This window comes from Zea mays, chromosome 5 (genome assembly GCF_902167145.1).
Source record: "Zea mays cultivar B73 chromosome 5, Zm-B73-REFERENCE-NAM-5.0, whole genome shotgun sequence".
Lineage (NCBI taxonomy): Eukaryota > Viridiplantae > Streptophyta > Magnoliopsida > Poales > Poaceae > Zea > Zea mays.
The window spans coordinates 99,874,288-99,895,043 of record NC_050100.1 but is presented as its reverse complement, the minus strand read 5'-3'; the positions used below and the strand labels follow the sequence as shown (position 1 = coordinate 99,895,043).

General features: G+C 44.4%; 1 long non-coding RNA gene across 1 annotated transcript; it reads right to left on the bottom strand.

The window, feature by feature from the left end:
- Positions 1–17,640: 17,640 nt before the first annotated feature.
- Positions 17,641–18,789, bottom strand: LOC103626738 (uncharacterized). The gene is made up of 2 exons (XR_553113.4): positions 18,141–18,789; positions 17,641–18,003 (listed from the first exon to the last, which is right to left on the bottom strand). It is a non-coding gene; the product is annotated as an uncharacterized lncRNA (long non-coding RNA).
- Between the last annotated feature and the right edge of the window lie 1,967 nt (positions 18,790–20,756).

Genomic DNA, 20,756 nt, shown 5'->3' with positions numbered 1-20,756 from the left:
GTCATCAAGATCAGCTTGCTCTCTTGGAGAGCCATTAGTCTCATCAAATACAACATCGCTAGAGACTTCAACCAAACCCAATGATTTGTTGAAGACTCTATACGCCTTTGTATTTGAGTCATACCCTAGTAAAAACCCTTCTACTGCCTTGGGAGCAAATTTAGAGTGTCTACCTTTCTTCAGCAGAATGTAACAATTGCTCCCAAATACACAAAAGTAGGAGACGTTGTGTTTGTTACCGGTAAGGAGTTCGTAGGAGGTCTTCTTGAGAAGGCAATGCAGATAGAGCCGGTTTATGGTGTAGCAAGCTGTGTTCACAGCTTCCGACCAAAACCGCTCGGGCGTCTTGAACACTCCAAGCATCGTTCTCACCATGTCGATAAGTGTCCTGTTCTTCCTCTCTACCACACCGTTTTGCTGTGGTGTGTAGGGAGCAGAGAACTCGTGCTTGACTCCTTCCTCCTCAAGATACTCCTCAACTTGCAGATTCTTGAACTCGGACCCGTTGTCGCTCCTTATCTTTTTGAAAGGGAATTAGGCTTACACCTATTTCCTAATTAATTTTGGTGGTTGAATTGCCCAACACAAATAATTGGACTAACTAGTTTGCTCAAGTCTATAAGTTATACAGGTGCCAAAGGTTCCCAAAAAGCCAATAAAAAGGCCAAGAAAAGGGTTTAACAAAAAGAGCAAGGGATAACCAAAGTGTGCCCTGGTCTGGCGCACTGGACTGTCCGGTGCACCACCGGACAATGTCCAGTGCACCAGGGGACTTCAAGCTGAACTCAACACCTTCGGGAATTCTCAGAGGCGCTCCGCTATAATTCACCGGACTGTCCGGTGCCCCACCAGACAATGTCCGGTGCTCCAAGGAAGAGCGACTCTGAACTCGCCAGCTTTGGGAATCCGCTCCGCTAAAATTCACTGGACTGTCCGGTGTGACAGCGGAGCAACGACTACTTCAAGCGCAACGGTCGTCTGCAACGCATTAAATGCGCGCCGGCGCGCGTAGAGGAGCAGAGCACGCGCGGGTGGCACACCGGACAGCCTACAGGGCATGTCCGGTGCACCACCGGACAGCCAGGCGGGCCCACCAGTCAGAGCTCCAACGGTCGAACCCTAACGGCCTGGTGACGTGGCTGGCGCACCGGACACTGTCCGGTGGCGCACCGGACAGTCGACTGCAGCCTTCACCAAACGGCTAGTTTTGTGGTTGGGGTTATAAATACCCCCAACCACCCCACATTCAAGTCATCCAAGTTTTCCACTTTCCAACTACTTACAAGAGCTAAGCATTCAATACAAGACACACCAAAGTGATCAAATCCTCTCCCAATTCCACACAAGGCTTTAGTGATTAGTGAAGAGAGATTTATTGTGTTCTTTTGAGCTCTTGCGCTTGGATTGGTTCTTTTTCTCATTCTTTCTTGCAATCATCTCAATTGTAAACAAGGCAAGAGACACCAGTTGTGTGGTGGTCCTTGCGGGAAGTTTTGGTTCCCAATTGATTTGAGAAGAGAAGCTCACTCGGTCCGAGAGACCGTTTGAGAGAGGGAAAGGGTTGAAAGAGACCCGGTCTTTGTGACCACCTCAACGGGGAGTAGGTTTGCAAGAACCGAACCTCGGTAAAACAAATCCGCGTGTCACACTCTTTATTCGCTTGCGATTTATTTTTGCACCCTCTCTCGGACTCGTTTATATTTCTAACGCTAACCCGGCTTGTAGTTGTGATTAAGTTTGTAAATTTCAGATTCGCCCTATTCACCCCCCTCTAGGTGACTTTCAATTGGTATCGGAGCCCGGTGCTTCATTAGAGCCTAACCGCTCGAAGTGATGTCGGGAGATCACGCCAAGAGAGAGATGGAGAACGGCGACAAGCCCACTACAAGCCACGGGAGGACTTCATCGGAAGAGTCCCGCAACAAGGGGAAGGGGAAGGAGAAGAAATCCTCTTCCCACAAGTCGCATCGGAGTGGCGACAAGAAAAAGAAGATGAGGAAGGTGGTCTACTACAAGACCGATACTTCATCGCATTCCACCTCCGGCTCCGACGCACCGTCCATTACTTCTAAGCGCCATGAGCGCAAGAAGTTTAGTAAGATCCCCCTACGCTATCCTCGCATTTCTACACATACGCCTTTACTTTCCGTCCCATTAGGCAAACCACCAACATTAGATGGTGAAGATTATGCTAGGTGGAGTGATATGATGCGATATCACCTAACCTCACTCCACAAAAGTATATGGGATGTTGTTGAGTTTGGTGTACAGGTACCATCCGTAGGGGATGAAGATTATAATGAGGACGAAGTGGCCCAAATCCAACACTTCAACTCCCAAGCCACAACTATACTCCTCGCCTCTCTAAGTCGAGAGGAGTATAATAAGGTGCAAGGGTTGAAGAGTGCTAAGGAGATTTGGGACGTGCTAAAGACCACGCACGAAGGAGACGAGGTGACCAAAATCACCAAGTGGGAAACAATCGAGGGGGAGCTCGGTCGCTTCCGTCTTCGCCAAGGGGAGGAGCCACAAGACATGTACAACCGGCTCAAAACCTTGGTGAACCAAGTGCGCAACCTCGGGAGCAAGAAATGGGATGATCACGAAGTGGTTAAGGTTATTCTTAGATCACTTGTCTTTCTTAACCCTACTCAAGTTCAATTAATTCGTGGCAATCCTAGATATACACTAATGACTCCCGAGGAAGTAATCGGGAATTTTGTGAGCTTTGAATTAATGATCAAAGGCTCAAAGAAGATCAATGAGCTTGATGGCCCCTCCACGTCCGAAGCACAACCGGTCACATTCAAAGCGACAGAGGAGAAAAAGGAGGAGTCTACACCAAGTAGACAACCAATCGATGCCTCAAAGCTCGACAATAAGGAGATGGCGCTCATCATCAAGAGCTTCCGTCAAATCCTCAAGCAAAGGAGGGGGAAGGATTACAAACCCCGCTCCAAGAAAGTTTGCTACAAATGTGGTAAGCCCGGTCATTTCATTGCAAAATGTCCATTATCTAGTGATAGTGACAGGGGCGACGACAAGAAGGGGAGAAGAAAAGAGAAGAAGAGATATTACAAGAAGAAGGGCGGCGATGCCCATGTTTGCCAGGAGTGGGACTCCGACGAGAGCTCCACCGACTCCTCCTCCGACGAGGACGCCGCAAACATCGCCGTCACCAAGGGTCTTCTCTTCCCCAACGTCGGCCACAAGTGCCTCATGGCAAAGGACGGCAAAAAGAAGAAGGTAAAATCAAAATCCTCCACTAAGTATGAAACTTCTAGTAATGAAGATAATGCTAGTGATGAGGAGGATAATTTGCGTACCCTTTTTGCCAACCTCAACATGCAACAAAAAGAAAAATTGAATGAATTAATTAGTGCTATTCATGAGAAGGATGACCTCTTGGATTCTCAAGAGGACTTCTTAATTAAAGAAAATAAGAAGCATGTTAAGGTGAAAAATGCTTATGCTCTAGAAGTTGAAAAATGTGAGAAATTAACTAGTGAGCTAAGCACTTGCCATGATACTATTGCCAATCTTAGAAATGAAAATGCTAAATTAATTGCTAAGATTGATTCTAATGTTTGTGATACTTCAATTCCAAATCTTAGAGATGATAATGACGATTTACTTGCTAAGATTGATGAATTGAATGTTTCTCTTGCTAGCCTTAGGATTGAAAATGAAAAATTGCTTGATAAGGCTAAAAACTTAGATGTTTGCAATGCTTCTATTTCCGATCTTAGAAGTGAAAATGACATTTTACATGCTAAGATTGTTGAACTAAAAACTTGCAAACCCTCTACATCTACCGTTGAGCATGTTTCTATTTGCACTAGATGTAGAGATGTTGATATTGATGCTATTCATGATCATATGGCTTTAATTAAACAACAAAATGATCATATAGCTAAATTAGATGCAAAAATTGCCGAGCATGACTTAGAAAACGAAAAATTTAAATTTGCTAGAAGCATGCTCTATAGTGGGAGATGCCCAGGCATCAAGGATGGCATTGGCTTCCAGAAGGGGGACAATGTCAAACTTAATGCCCCTCCTAAAAGATTGTCTAATTTTGTTAAGGGCAAGGCTCCCATGCCTCAGGATAACGAGGGTTACATTTTGTACCCTGCCGGTTATCCCGAGAGCAAAATTAGGAGAATTCACTCTAGGTAGTCTCACTCTGGCCCAAATTATGCTTTTATGTATAAGGGTGAGACATCTAGCTCTAGACAACCAACCTGGGCTAAGTTGCCTAAGAAGAAAACTCCTAATGCATCAAATGACCATAACATTTCATTCAGAACTTTTGATGCATCTTATGTTTTAACTAACAAATCCGGCAAGGTAGTTGTCAAATATGTTGGGGGCAAGCACAAGGGGTCAAAGACTTGTGTTTGGGTACCCAAAGTTCTTGTGTCTAATGCCAAAGGACCCAAAACCATTTGGGTACCTAAAGTGAAGAACTAAACTTGTTTTGTAGGTTTATGCATCCGGGGGCACAAGTTGGATCATCGATAGCGGGTGCACAAACCATATGACTGGGGAGAAGAAAATGTTCTCCTCCTACGAGAAAAACCAAGATCCCCAAAGAGCGATCACATTCGAGGATGGAAACCAAGGTTTGGTCAAAGGTTTGGGTAAAATTGCTATATCACCTGATCACTCCATTTCCAATGTTTTTCTTATAGACTCTTTAGATTACAATTTGCTTTCCGTATCTCAATTATGTGAAATGGGCTACAACTGTCTTTTTACTGATGTAGGTGTCACTGTCTTTAGAAGAAGTGATGATTCAATAGCATTTAAGGGAGTGTTAGAGGGTCAGCTATACTTGGTAGATTTTGATAGAGCTGAACTCGACACTTGCTTAATTGCTAAGACTAACATGGGTTGGCTCTGGCACCGCCGACTAGCCCATGTTGGGATGAAGAATCTTCATAAGCTTCTAAAGGGAGAGCACATTTTAGGATTAACAAATGTTCATTTTGAGAAAGACAAGATTTGTAGCGCATGCCAAGCAGGGAAGCAAGTTGGTGTTCATCATCCACATAAGAACATCATGACGACTGACAGGCCACTGGAACTCCTACACATGGACCTATTCGGCCCGATAGCTTACATAAGCATCGGCGGGAGTAAGTACTGTCTAGTTATTATGGATGATTATTCTCGCTTCACTTGGGTATTCTTTTTGGAGGAAAAATCTCATACCCAAGAAACCTTAAAGGGATTCTTGAAACGGGCTCAAAACGAGTTCAGCTTAAGGATCAAGAAAATTAGAAGCGACAACGGGACGGAGTTCAAGAACTCTCAAATTGAAGGCTTCCTTGAGGAGGAGGGCATCAAGCATGAGTTCTCTTCTCCCTACACGCCACAACAAAATGGTGTAGTAGAGAGTAAGAATAGAACTCTATTGGACATGGCAAGAACCATGCTTGATGAGTACAAAACTTCGGATCGGTTTTGGGCGGAGGTGGTCAACACCGCTTGCTACGCCATCAACCGGTTGTATCTACACCGAATCCTCAAGAAGACATCCTACGAACTCCTAACCGGTAAAAAGCCCAATATTTCATATTTTAGAGTCTTTGGTAGCAAATGCTTTATTCTTGTTAAAAGAGGTAGAAAATCTAAATTTGCTCCTAAGACTGTAGAAGGCTTTTTACTAGGATATGATTCAAACACAAGGGCATATAGAGTCTTTAACAAGTCCTCTGGATAAGTTGAAGTTTCTTGTGACGTTGTGTTTGATGAGACTAACGGCTCTCAAGTAGAGCAAGTTGATCTTGATGAGATAGGTGATGAAGAGGCTCCGTGCATCGCGCTAAGGAACATGTCCATTGGAGATGTTTGTCCTAAGGAATCTGAAGAGCCACCACATGCACAAGATCAACCATCCTCATCCACGCAAGCATCTCCACCAACTCAAAATGAGGACGAGACTCAAGTTGATGAAGGAGAAAATCAAAATGATGATCCACCTCAAGATGACGGCAATGGTCAAGGGGGAGATGCAAATGATCAAGACAAGGAGGATGAAGAACGAAGACCGCCACACCCAAGAATCCACCAAGCAATCCAACGAGATCACCCCATCGACACCATCCTCGGCGACATTCATAAGGGGGTAACCACTAGATCTCGTGTTGCACATTTTTGTAAGCATTACTCGTTTGTTTCCTCTATTGAGCCACACAGGGTAGAGGAAGCACTACAAGATTCGGATTGGGTGGTGGCGATGCAAGAGGAGCTCAACAACTTCACTAGGAATGAGGTATGGCATTTGGTTCCACGTCCTAATCAAAATGTTGTAGGAACCAAATGGGTCTTCCGCAACAAGCAAGACGAGCATGGTGTGGTGACAAGGAACAAAGCCCGACTTGTGGCCAAGGGATACTCCCAAGTCGAAGGTTTGGATTTCGGTGAAACCTATGCACCCGTAGCTAGGCTTGAGTCAATTCGTATATTATTAGCCTATGCTACTTACCATGGCTTTAAGCTTTACCAAATGGACGTGAAAAGTGCCTTCCTCAATGGACCAATCAAGGAAGAGGTCTATGTTGAGCAACCTCCCGGCTTTGAAGACAGTGAGTATCCTAACCATGTCTATAGGCTCTCTAAGGCGCTTTATGGGCTCAAGCAAGCCCCAAGAGCATGATATGAATGCCTAAGAGATTTCCTTATTGCTAATGGCTTCAAAGTCGGAAAGGCCGATCCTACTCTATTCAATAAAACTCTTGACAATGATTTGTTTGTATGCCAAATTTACGTTGATGATATTATATTTGGGTCTACTAACGAATCCACATGTGAAGAATTTAGTAGGATCATGACACAAAAATTCGAGATGTCAATGATGGGGGAGTTGAAGTATTTCTTAGGATTTCAAGTGAAGCAACTCCAAGAGGGCACCTTCATTAGCCAAACGAAGTACATTCAAGACATTCTAACCAAGTTTGGGATGAAGGATGCCAAGCCCATCAAGACACCCATGGGAACCAATGGGCATCTCGACCTCGACACGGAAGGTAAATCCGTAGATCAAAAGGTATACCGGTCGATGATAGGCTCATTACTCTATTTATGTGCATCTCGACCGGACATTATGCTTTCCATATGCATGTGTGCAAGATTCCAAGTCGACCCTAAGGAAGCTCACCTTACGGTCGTAAAACGAATCTTGAGATATTTGGCTTATACTCCTAAGTTTGGCCTTTGGTATCCTAGGGGATCCACTTTTGATTTAATTGGTTATTCGGATGCCGATTGGGCGGGGTGTAAGATTAATAGAAAGAGCACATCGGGGACTTTCCAGTTCTTGGGAAGATCCTTGGTGTCTTGGGCTTCAAAGAAGCAAAATTCCGTAGCTCTTTCTACCGCCGAAGCCGAGTATATTGCCGCAGGCCATTGTTGTGCGCAATTACTTTGGATGAGGCAAACCCTTAGGGACTATGGTTACAAATTAACCAAAGTTCCTCTTCTATGTGATAATGAGAGTGCAATCCGCATGCCGGATAATCCCGTAGAGCATAGCCGCACTAAACACATAGCCATTCGGTATCATTTTCTAAGGGATCACCAACAAAAGGGGGATATCGAGATTGCATATATTAACACTAAAGATCAATTAGCCGATATCTTTACCAAGCCACTAGATGAACAAACTTTTAACAAACTTAGACATGAGCTAAATATTCTTGATTCTAGGAATTTCTTTTGATGTTTTGCACACATAGCTCATAAATATACCTTTGATCATATCTCTTTCATGTGCTATGACTAAAGTGTTTTCAAGTGAATTTCAAACCAAGTCATAGGTGTATTGAAAGGGAATTGGAGTCTTCGGCGAATACAAAGGCTTCCACTCCACAACTCTACTTCGCCGCCGCTCCAAGCAATTCTCCGTCTTTGGTATAATCTTCACTCATGTTTTATTTGCCAAAGGGGAGAAAGTAGTTAGCAAAAGGGCTTATGTTTCACTTTAAGTATCCGTTTTTTGGCGATTCATGCCAAAGGGGGAGAAAGTATTAGCCCAAAGCAAAAGGACCGCACCACCACCAAATTTTAAAACTTATGATTTTCAAATTGGTATCTCATTGTGTTCAAAAGGAGGAGAAAGTAATATTTTCAAAAGTAATATCTTAAAACCCTCTTGAACACTAAGAGGAGGATTTTATTAAGGGGGAGTTTTGGTTAGTCAAAGGAAAAACATTTGAAACAGGGGGAGAAAATTTCAAATCTTGAAAATGCTTCTCAAAATCTTATTCATTTACCTTTGACTATTTGCAAAAGGACTTTGAAAAGAATTTACAAAAAGAATTTGCAAAAACAAAACATGTGGTGCAAGCGTGGTCCAAAATGTTAAAAATAAAGAAACAATCCATGCACATCTTATAAGTAGTTTTATTGGCTCAATTCTAAGTAACCTTTGCACTTATATCATGCAAACTAGTTCAATTATGGACTTCTATACTTGCTTTGGTTTGTGTTGGCATCAATCACCAAAAAGGGAGAGATTGAAAGGGAATTAGGCTTACACCTATTTCCTAATTAATTTTGGTGGTTGAATTGCCCAACACAAATAATTGGACTAACTAGTTTGCTCTAGTCTATAAGTTATACAGGTGCCAAAGGTTCACAAAAAGCCAATAAAAAGACCAAAAAAAGGGTTCAACAAAAAGAGCAAGGGATAACCGAAGTGTGCCCTGGTCTGGCGCACCGGACTATCCGGTGTGCCATCGGACAGTGTTCGGTGCACCACCGGACAGTGTCCGGTGCACTAGGGGACTTCAAGCTGAACTCAACACCTTCGGGAATTCTCAGAGGCGCTCCGCTATAATTCACCGGACTGTCCGGTGCCCCACCAGACTGTCCGGTGCCCCACCGGACAGTGTCCGGTGCTCCAAGGAAGAGCGACTCTGAACTCGCCAGCTTCGGGAATCCACTCCGCTAAAATTCACCGGACTGTCTGGTGAGTCACCGGACAGTGTCCGGTGCACACCGGACTGTCAGGTGTGACAGCGGAGCAACGGCTACTTCAAGCGCAACGGTCGTCTCCAATGCATTAAATGCGCGCCAACGCGCGCAGAGGAGCAGAGCACGCGCGGGTGGCACACCGGACAGCCTACAGGGCGTGTCCGGTGCACCACCGGACAGCCAGGCGGGCCCACAAGTCAGAGCTCCAACGGTCGAACCCTAACGGCCTGGTGACGTGGCTGGCGCACCGGACACTGTCCGGTGACGCACCAGACTGTCCGGTGCGCCCATCGACTGCAGCCTTTACCAAACGGCTAGTTTGGTGGTTGGGGTTATAAATACCCCCAACCACCACACATTCAAGTCATCCAAGTTCTGCCTTCCAACTACTTACAAGAGCTAAGCATTCAATACAAGACACACCAAAGTGATCAAATCCTCTCCCAATTCCACACAAGGCTTTAGTGATTAGTGAAGAGAGATTTGTTGTGTTCTTTTGAGCTCTTGCGCTTGGATTGCTTCTTTTTCTAATTCTTTCTTGCGATCATCTCAATTGTAAACAAGGCAAGAGACACCAGTTGTGTGGTGGTCCTTGCGGGAAGTTTTGGTTCCCAATTGATTTGAGAAGAGAAGCTCACTCGGTCCGAGAGACCGTTTGAGAGAGGGAAAGGGTTGAAAGAGACCCGGTCTTTGTGACCACCTCAACGGGGAGTAGGTTTGCAAGAACCGAACCTCAGTAAAACAAATCCGCGTGTCACACTCTTTATTCGCTTGCGATTTATTTTTGCACCCTCTCTCGGACTCGTTTATATTTCTAATGCTAACCTGGCTTGTAGTTGTGATTAAGTTTGTAAATTTCAGATTCGCCCTATTCACCCCCCTCTAGGCGACTTTCACTTTTTCACCTTTAGCTCTAATTCGTTTTGAGCCCTCCTTAGAAAGCGCTTTAGGGTCCCTTGGGTTTCTGATTTATCCTGCAAAAAGAACACCCAAGTGAAGCGGGAAAAATCATCAACAATTACAAGACCATACTTACTTCCCTCGATGCTAAGGTAGGCAACGGGTCCGAAGAGGTCCATGTGAAGAAGCTCCAGTGGTCTTGATATTGTCATCACATTCTTGCTATGATGAGTGCTTCCCACCTGTTTCCCTGCCTGACATGCTGCACAAGGCCTATCTTTCTCGAAACAGACATTGGTTAGTCCTAACACATGTTCTCCCTTTAAAAGTTTATGAAGATTCTTCATCCCAACATGTGCTAGACGGCGATGCCACAACCAGCCCATACTAGTCTTAGCTATTAAGCATGCATCTAGATCGGCCTCCTCTTTCGAAAAATCAACTAAGTAGAGTTTGTCGTCAAATACACCCTTAAAAGCTAATGAACCATCACTCCTTCTAAAGACAGATACATCAACGTTTGTAAAAAGACAATTGTAACCCATGTGACACAATTGACTTACAGACAAAAGGTTGTAACCAAGCGACTCTACTAGAAATACATTCGATATGGAGTGCTCGTTGGTGATGGCTATCTTGCCCAAGCCTTTGACCTTGCCTTGGTTCCCATCTCCAAAGATGATCGTATCCTGGGAGTCCTTGTTCTTGATGTAGGAGGTGAACATCTTCTTCTTCCCTGTCATGTGGTTTGTGCATCCGCTGTCAATAATCCAGCTTGAGCCCCTGGATGCATAAACCTGAAAGGAATTTAAGCTTGGGTTTTAGGTACCCAACTCTTGTTGGGTCCTATAAGGTTAGTCACAATAATTTTTGGAACCCAAATACAAGTCTTGTCTCCCTTGCATTTGGATCCCAACTTCCTAGCAACCACTTTTTCATTCTTACATGAAAGTACAAACGAGGTGTTGCAAGCATGAAAAACGGTAGTAGGTTCATTACACATTTTTCTGGGCACATGATGCACAACATGATTTTTCCTAGGCCTACTTCTACCATGCACAAAAGTAGAGCTAGAGGCAAACATAGCATGTGAATTATTGTAGGCAGTATGAACATAACTCTTACTATGACTAGAAATTTTCCTATTATAAATAAAGGCATGATTCCTTTGAGGACTACTAGCCATAGGGGCCTTCCTTTTCTCCTTGTTGAGAATGGGAGCCTTTTGGCTTGTTAAGTTCTTGGTTTCCTTTCAAAAACCAAGTCCATCCTTAATTGAGGGGTGTCTACCAATAGTGTAGGCATCCCTAGCAAACTTTAATTTATCAAAATTACTTTTGCAAGTCTTAAGTTGGGCATTAAGACTTGCCACCTCATCATTCAATTTAGTAATAGCAATAAGATGTTCATCACAGGCATCAACATCAAAATCCTTGCATCTATTACAAATAACAACATGCTCTACACATGAACTAGTTTCATTCGCTTTCTCTAGCTTAGCATTTAATTCATCTTTTAAACTCTTTAAACTAGAGAAAGATTCATGGCAAGCAGATAACTCAGAAGAAAGCATTTCGTTTCTCTTAATTTCTAGAGCAAGAGATTTTTGAACACTAATAAATTTGTCATGCTCTTCATACAAAATATATTCTTGCTTCTCTAGCAATCTATCTTTTTCATTTAGAGCATCAATTTATTCATTAATTTTCTCTACTTTGGCTCTATCTAAACCTTTAAATAAGCTAGAGTAATCTACTTTATCATCGGAGGATTCTTCTTCACTAGATGAAGTGTACTTGGGTGTGTCCCGAACACGTACCTTTTTCTTCTTGGCCATAAGACATGTATGGCATTCGTTGGGGAAGAGTGAGGATTTGTTGAAGGCTGAGGCAGCAAGTCCTTCGTCGTCAGAGTCGAAAGAGGAGCAGTCCGAGTCCCATTCCTTTCCAAGGTGTGCCTCACCCTTTGCCTTCCTGTAGTTCTTCTTTTTCTCCTTCTTCCCGCTCTTTTCTTGTCCCTGGTCACTATCATTATCGGGGCAATTTGCAATAAAGTGACCAGTCTTACCGCATTTAAAGCAGGAGACCTTTCCCCTTGTTTTGTTCTTGTTGGGGTACTCCTTTCGTCCTTTAAGCGCGGTCTTGAAGCGCTTGATGATAAGCACCATATTATTTTCATTGAGTCCGGCAGCCTCCACTTGAGCTACCCTACTTTGTAGCGCCTCCTTCGTGCTTGTTGCTTTGAGAGCAACGGGTTGCGGCTCGTAGATGGGTAGTGAACCGTTCAAAGCGTCATCCACATATCGTGCCTCCTTCACCATCATGCGCCCGCTCACAAATTTTCCAAGGATCTCCTCGGGCGTCATCTTGGTGTACCTGGGGTTTTCACGGATAAGATTGACAAGATGGGGGGTCAATTATGGTAAATGACCTTAGCATGAGTCGGACGACGTCATGATCCGTCCATCTTGTGCTTCCATAGCTTCGGATCTTGTTGATGAGGGTCTTGAGCCTGTTGTAGGTCTGAGTTGGCTCTTCTCCCCTGATCATGGCGAATCTCCCCAGCTCGCCTTCCACCAGCTCCATTTTGGTAATCATGGTGGCGTCGTTTCCCTCATGAGATATCTTGAGGGTCTCCCAGATTTGCTTGGCGTTGTCCAAGCCGCTCACCTTATTATATTCATCCCTGCAAAGTGAAGCTAACAAGACAGTAGTAGCTTTGGCATTTTTATGAATTTGTTCATTAATTATCACAGGGTTATCCATACTATCGAAGTGCATCCCATTCTCTACAATTTCCTAAATGCTAGGATGGAGAGAGAATAAATGACTACGCATTTTATGACTCCAAAACGAATAGTCCTCTCCATCAAAGTGTGGAGGTTTTCCAAGGGGAATTGAAAGTAGATGTGCATTTGAATTGTACGGCATACGAGAATAGTCAAAAGAGTAGTTTTGATTAACGGTTCTCTTTTTCGACGAAGAGTCGTCGTCGTCGTCTCTTAGTGAAGAAGAGGAGGCATCACTGTCGTAGTAAATGATCTTCTTGATGCGCCTTTTCTTCTTCCCGTCCCTCTTCTTGTGACTCGATCCTGAGTCAGTGGGCTTGCCGTCCCTTGGCTCATTGAAGAGGGACTCCTTCTCCTTGTCGTTGACCACCATCCCCTTTCCCTTAGGATCCATCTCTTTGGGCGGTTAGTCCCTTAGATGAATAGTATGGCTCTGATACCATATGAGAGCACCTAGAGGGGGGTGAATAGGTGATCCTGTAAAATTAAACACTAAATAGCCACAAAACTTAGTTATATAAGTGTTAGTGCGACTAAGTAGTTTTGAGGCGAGTTCTTGTGGATAAAACAATCACAGAGAAATCAATCACAAGAGACACGCGATTTTATCCCGTGGTTCGGCCAAGTAACACTTGCCTACTTCCACGTTGTGGCGTCCCAATGGACGAGGGTTGCACTCAACCCCTTTCAAGTGATCCAATGATCAACTTGAATACCACGACTTTCTTCCTTATAGTCTTTCTCCTGTTTGCGAGGAATCTCCACAAGTTGGAGCCTCTCGCCCTTACAATAAAGGTCACAAAGAATGCACAAGAGTAAGGTTGGAGAGCAACACACATAAATCCGCAGCACACACACGCACACAAGCCAAGACTTGAGCTCGAATAGTCCACAACTAGAACGGAGCTCAAATCACTAACACAATCTATCAAATGCGCGGAGACGGAGTGTGGGAGTCTTAGAATGCTTAGTGAATACTTAGGTGACTCCTCCATGCGCCTAGGGGTCCCTTTTATAGCCCCAAGGCAGCTGGGAGCCGTTGGAGGCAAACTTGGAAGGCCATCCTTGCCTTCTGTCGAATGGCGCATCGGACAGTCCAGTGCGCCACCGGACAGGTCCTGTAGACTGTCCGGTGCGCGATCTCCTTCCAAATTTGGCATATCCAATCGTTGCTCCTCTAGGCTGATTGGCGCACCGGACACTGTCCGGTGCACACCGGACAGTTCGGTGCACCAGCTGACCGTTGGAGCAGTCCACGCATCGCGCGAAGATTGCGCGGCCGACCGTTGGCGCTAGCGACCGTTGGCTCGCCGGACAGTCCGGTGCACCACCGGACAGTCCGGTGATTTTTATCCATACGCCGCCATCGATTCCTGAGAGCAGCACTTTCACCGGAGACCAGCCTGGCGCACCGGACACTGTCCGGTGCACCACCAGATAGTCCGGTGTGCCAGACTGATCAAAAGTTTGGCTGCACAGAGCCAAGTCTTTTCGGTTCCTTTTCTTCTTCTTTTCTCATTGTTTCTAGCACTTAGACAAACACATTATCGTTCAAAAAACAGTGTACTAAGTCTAGGAACATACCTTGTGCCTTGATTTGTACTTCTCTCTTTATTTGGCACAAAAGAACTTAATCAAATGCGTTGGACATTTAATCACCAAAACATTATAGAAATGGCCCAATGGCACATTTCCCTTTCAATTTGTTTCTATACCATGAGTCATCATATGTGTGAGACTTGATCCTAGCACACATTTGATTCGCGTCTGGGTTTGCCCCTTAAATCTGGGTGTGACGGACTGGTATCAGAGGGTCGTAACCTAGATATACCTAGACAACCCTTAACTACTAATCTTTACTACTCTAAATATTTCTAAACTTTCCTTAATCTTTTCTCATCTATTGCTGCTATACTATGATTAATCTCACCTTTTCTATTCTAAAGACCAAAGAGGATTCCACACCTTGAAATCCTTGCACCTAAAGTGACCCTTAGGAATAGGACACCTAATACTAGAGAAAAAACTATTTTGTAGGTATATATATTCTTGAATGTTTGTTTTTATGATACATGTTTGATTTGGTTTTTTGATTGAGTGTGATGAGTTGCGGAGTAATGTCCACAATTGCATCTGCATATACATATATGCATATAAAAATTTGTTTATAAGATAATTAGACAACCTAGATTATTCCCCATTAAATTGTATCTAGCCACTACACAAAAAAAACATAAACTTCCTATGGTTTTTTTAACTTCCTATAACTTTTATAACAAACCATAGGAAATAAATAACTTTCGAGAGGCAACTGGTAGCTCTAGGAAATAAACATAACTTCCTACGGTGTTTTATAAAAGTTGTAGGAAGTTAGCTTTGACATGCTGACCAACGCGTGTGGTCAAACGAGCCGCTAACTTCCTACGGCCTACTCTAGGAAGTTAACCGCCCCTCCTGCTGACCCGCGCGTGCGGTCTAACGAGTCGCTAACTTCCTACGGCCTCCTCTAGGAAGTTAGCTTTCAGCTTTTGACCAGTCAAACGAGCCGCTAACTTCCTACGACCTCCTCTAGGAAGTTAAGTAACTTCCTAGAGTACATGTATAGCCTCTAGGAAGTAAAGTAACTTTCTATGACTTTACTCTAGGAAGTAACATTTTTATCTTAATTCGTGAATCTACCCTTATCTTTCCATCATTCATCCTTTCTTCTCCAATGCCTGTCACTCTCTTCTCCAACGCCGCCACCGCCTAGCCCGCCTCGCCGACCGCGCGCCACCGCCCGCCACAGCCGCCCTGCCCCCACGCCGCTCTACCCCGTCGGCCGCCCCTGCCTGGCTCGCCCCACTGCCTGGCCGCCACGGTGCCTTCGCCCCGCCACTCGTCGCCCAGGCGTCGTGCCCCTGTCCGCCGCGTGGTTTGTTTCGTGCACTACAGGTTGCTTGATTTGTGCGCACAAAAACCGTTAATGGGCATATGTTGTATGACATGTACTACCCCATGTGTGGTGTCCTTAGGCGACCAGCGAGAGTTTTGCAATGGGGCCAAAGTCGAACATGCCAGACAGGTTCATGTGCGTGAGGTGGATGTTGATGAGGCTACCCTATAAACAACAGTGTCCTTTGTTCAGTGAAGGGAATGAGAGTTGAATTGAGCCTGATCTCATGCACTCCAAGAAGGATGTGAGGAAGAAGGCCATCATGACACTGCACCGATTCTACCAGGGATCCTCCCTGCTCTGTCTCGCACCTTGTCTCCAACTTCTGTAAGGTCTGCACTTAATTTTCCCCCTTCATGTTTTAATTTTGAATAATTCCATGTTTCTATACCCTACGGACATTTTTGTTGGAGATGAATGGTAGTATGCATTTAGAAATGTCCCTTTTCACATGCTTTGTTGTTTAGTATGTCACTCTAGATATCACAGATTGCAGCTTTGGACCGAATATGCCTGGACTTCCAAAGATGGAATTATTTGCAGCAATACATTTTTACTTTGAAGGAAAACCATATAGTATTTGTTCATTGTTATTTTTCATAATCAGTAGCGCTGGCGATAGCAGTCCATACCTGTTTGACTAGTGTTTAATCTTGTAGTTTTCTGGCATCAGATTTCTACAGTTGGAATACAATTGTTCTAAGCTACTGCCCCGGAGCATCACTTGCTGGGGACGTACAAGGGGAAGACCTGGTGAATCTTTTAAATCATGGTTTGAACTGACCATCTTAATTTCTCAAACTGATGGTGTACTACAATATGTATAGGATGGAACCAAACTTTTTCTTCTTGTTTTGTTTTAAACCAAAGGGTGATGCTTCATATGGGATGGGAATTTTTCAAAGAAAAGACTTGATGGAGAATCCATCATGGTCATGATGGGTTCAACATCTGAAAAGACGTACCTCTATCAGGTACCAAACTTTGGGTTGTAAATGATAAAGATGAGACCGGACGGGTGGCTTGCACGAGAAGAGAGTCTCAGTGTAGTGTCTCCGTCTGAGTCACTTAAGGACCGAACCGATGTAGGCTTGATGATCAAGGACCTTTGAACTGTCCACATGCCTCGTCATGGGTAAGCTTTGCCTCGATCCGACCAATACCAGAAAGACCACCACACAATGAGAGCAGAGAGATGGCGAGAGTAGCGTGTACCCTCGGTGGCAAGAGGCTGGACAATGGTGTATCTGTGCTCTCGATTGACGTGAACCCATTCAAGTCTTGAGAAACCCGTTGGCGAGTTGACATATGCAAGGGTTAAGTGCTACATATGTCGTGTGGTTGAAGATCCCCAACTGGGTATTAATCGATTTGAATCGCCGTTACTTCTCAGACATGAAGACTTGGTCACTAACTTACACGTAGCAATCAAGTGAATTGAAGGGTTGATAAAAGACGGCTAGCATAGGCCAAGTGTCTAATCTAGGATAGAAAGAACTCTAGATGCAGGTAACTACTTAACCTGATAATAAAAATGGATTTTTAAGGATCCACTCATAGTAAGCTTTTCTGCAAACAGAGTCTTTGAATTTTGATGAGATTTACCTTGATTCCCAAAAGCCAGCATATCCTTGAGAATCTTTTCCTTGACGGGTAAGACTTGCGAAAGTACACTCCCTACTCAGGGTTTTCGAACCTATGTTGTTGTAGGTGATGAAATAGTCGAGTTTTGCTGTTTCTGCTCAAAGGTGGTGCCAAAGGAGGAGGAAGATCACTAAACTTATTTGGGGAGGATGTTTTGTCTCCCAATTATGTAATATTAAGTTCTGCACTCAAACACCCGGCTATGTAATAATTACTCTATATATTTTGGTCTGAATGTGAATTATATTATTATAATCCTTTCCGCTCGTTCTCTTCTCCGATTATGTGTAATGTCTGTGTGATGGGTTAAGCGCTCTTGGGCGATATGATGAAGATACAGATAACCGAACTTGCCGAGTCATTATGCGCACCTGCATGATTGTCTAAGGTCTTTGGGACAAGGAAATCTGTAGGTGAGCCTAATACCTTAGAGGTTCCATCACATAATCCACGTTTTTAAACGTAGTCTTTGTATCAAACAACGCATCGCATGTATTCCTGTCAGGAACATAAAAACATCCGAGCCCTCTTTCTAACTCATTTTCTTTCTATACGAACTTCATTCATACCGAATCATTTTTTACTCATATACACACATGCACAACATCCACCAAAGTATAAATAGATTAATCCACAAAAATACCAATCGAACAACCTGGCGATAGGATAGGATTTTTGGACCTGCGCATGCATGCATGTCGACTTGGGCTTTTCGCCGAACGAGCCATGCGCGAGGGACGACATCGACAGCTATCTGCGATTAACCACACACATTTTTCAGTCATTTAGTGGAGTATACGGAGCACAAAACATTGGGGCGATTAACGACACACAATTTTCAGTCATTTAGTCATAGGGAGCACAAAATAGTGGGGGCAGCGGGGTGCTCACCAGAGTCAGTGACATCGCGCCGTGGCTGCACAGATCGACGGGGCATCCCGTCGAGCAGGCGAGGGCGCTGGGAACCTGCGCAGCGAGGACGACCGAATCAAGGGGCTCACCAAGGGTCTGTGACATCGCATTGGAGATGTCCAAATCACAAAGACGACGGCGCGGGACGAGCAGCACGCGTACACGCAGGGGATCCGGGGCTTGCTGCTGCGTGCAAGGTTGCGTGCAAGGTCCTCGGCTCGGGGAGCAGCGCGAGTACCAGGCCGCCGCGGGGGTCGACGCTGTCCTGGTGCGCGGCTGGGAACTTGACCAGCAGGGGGTCGCCGGATCTGGGCACCATGGAGGAGCAGGGAAAGCGCCATGGAGCTCAGAGCTGCGTGCTGGGGGAAGTGCTCGTGTGCTATGGAGGCCGGCGGCCAGAGGAAATAGAGAGAGAGAGAGAGGAGGCCAGCCTGGGGGAGATGGTGACAGGTGTGGACGAAGCCGAGAAGGAGCTTGGCTCCATGGGGTAGCGGCCAGGACCAGAGAGGAGAGGGCCCCACGAGCTGGAGGTTGAAGACAATGGAGGGGAGCATAGGGGATTTGCTATAGAGGTGGGAGCGGCAGACACCACGTGAGGACTTGTTCGTTAGCTCCCAATCCACTTGGATTGAGTGAGATTAAGTGGTTTTAAATCCCAACTAAGTCAAACATTTTCTTAATTTTTTCCAATCACATCCAATTCATGGGTAACGGGATTAACCGAACAAGGCCTGACATGGATGGTGCTGGCGGACTCCACGAGGTGGGAGCAAAAAAGAAAATTAGAATTATGTCATTATATAATTTAGGATTCGCTCAAATGGCATTATGTGAACATGTTTCGCTAAGAGACCACTATCAATCGTATGTTTACGGACAAAATGTTATTTAAGGGATTATTTAAAAGATCAACGTCTTTTACTGTGCTGTCAGCAGTTGATCGGACACTTTTGCCCCTAGAACTAAAAGCGCAGTTTTAGTGCAGTTTTACCTGGGTTTAGTGCAGAGAGCATGACATCCGGCATGAACAGAGGAACGCACTGAAACTGCACAGTACGCACTGAAACTAAGCAGAGGAACGTGGCGACGTCCTTTTACCTGGGTTCAGTGCCAACAGCCATTGCAAAGCATCACCCACTGAAACTAAAATATTGGAATTAATATTGGAATTCTTGAGCAACAGAAAATGGTCGAGGAGCAATAGGTAATGAACAGATCTCACACGAGAGAGAAAATTGGAATTATTGAGCATAACAGCACACATTTTGTCCAAAGTAACTAGCACGACAAAGAGAACGACTAAAAACCCTTGAGTGGTCCATCTCCCAGCAACAGCTTATTAGGAGAACTAAAATATTGGATAACACATAAAACAACATCTTATTAGACTCTCTTCAGCTTCCTTGGTGTGAGCTTCTTCACTAGCATCTTCTTAGGATTTGTATTCTGGGGAGGTGACTGTCCATCTCCCAGCAACATAGCAAGCTTGCTGAAAAATTGAAGAACAATATAATTTAATGACACAACTAGCTGCGACTTGATGCAACATAATCGTAATTTCCTCCTAGTGACTCTGATTGGGCTGTCCTATAAAATAGACTCCCTTGTTGGTGTAACCGGAAGAGAAACTTCGAGTTGGATAGTGTTGGAGACTTGTTCTCAAATGCTATGAGTTAAGAACAAGGCAACACAAAAAAATGTTAAACGTTAATGACCTTCGTCCTTCGAGGCATTATTTCCCTCAGGATATAATGGTCTTCAGACGAAGGTTGTGAAGGACATACCTTCATCAGTGCAGCGTATGATAATGAAAAGAGAATCATATGAAATGTAAAGACACATGAATAATTATATATCACTATCAACTCATTTCTATTTTATTATCATAGAAAAATAGAAATGATATTAAGTTACAAATGTACCTTCGGCTTGAAAGAAGGTAAGAGTACAAGCGTGACGCAAAACCAAATGCCAAGTCAGCGTGAACAGTACGGGAGCACTGTTCATCTATTTATAGGCATAGGACACAGCCCATGTAAAATTACACTCATGCCCTTTACATTTGCTAATGACTCTATAGTAATCCATCGAGGTCTAAATAGTCTTTTCCCTTTTAAGTCGATTCTCCTTTCTGCTATCATGCCGAAGGTCCCCTGCGCATAGCTTCGGCTCTATGCCAACCTTCGCATTCTTTGTACTTCTTCATATTGTGGTTCTGATCCGAGTCCGAAGGTACCTGTTCATGTATTATACTCCAGAAACATTGTTAAATCATGTTTTTGAGGACCTTCGGAAGACGAAGGCCCCCAACAGTAGCTCCTCGCAAGGTTAATTTGTTAAAATAACGAATTCAGATTGCGATATGGACGAAGGCCCTAAGCTGAAGGTCCGAAAACACTATTCCCAGATTGTTGCCTACGTCCCACAATATGCCAAGGGCAACCTTCTCCTTTGCAATTACCAATCGACTCGGATCAGTTTTATATATTTCTAGCTCAAACTCTTCATTGATCACAAACTGTCTCACAGCTAGCCTGAAGTCACGCATGCTGGGGTACATTGTTCCAATATCCATACAAGGCTTGTCTGGGTCAT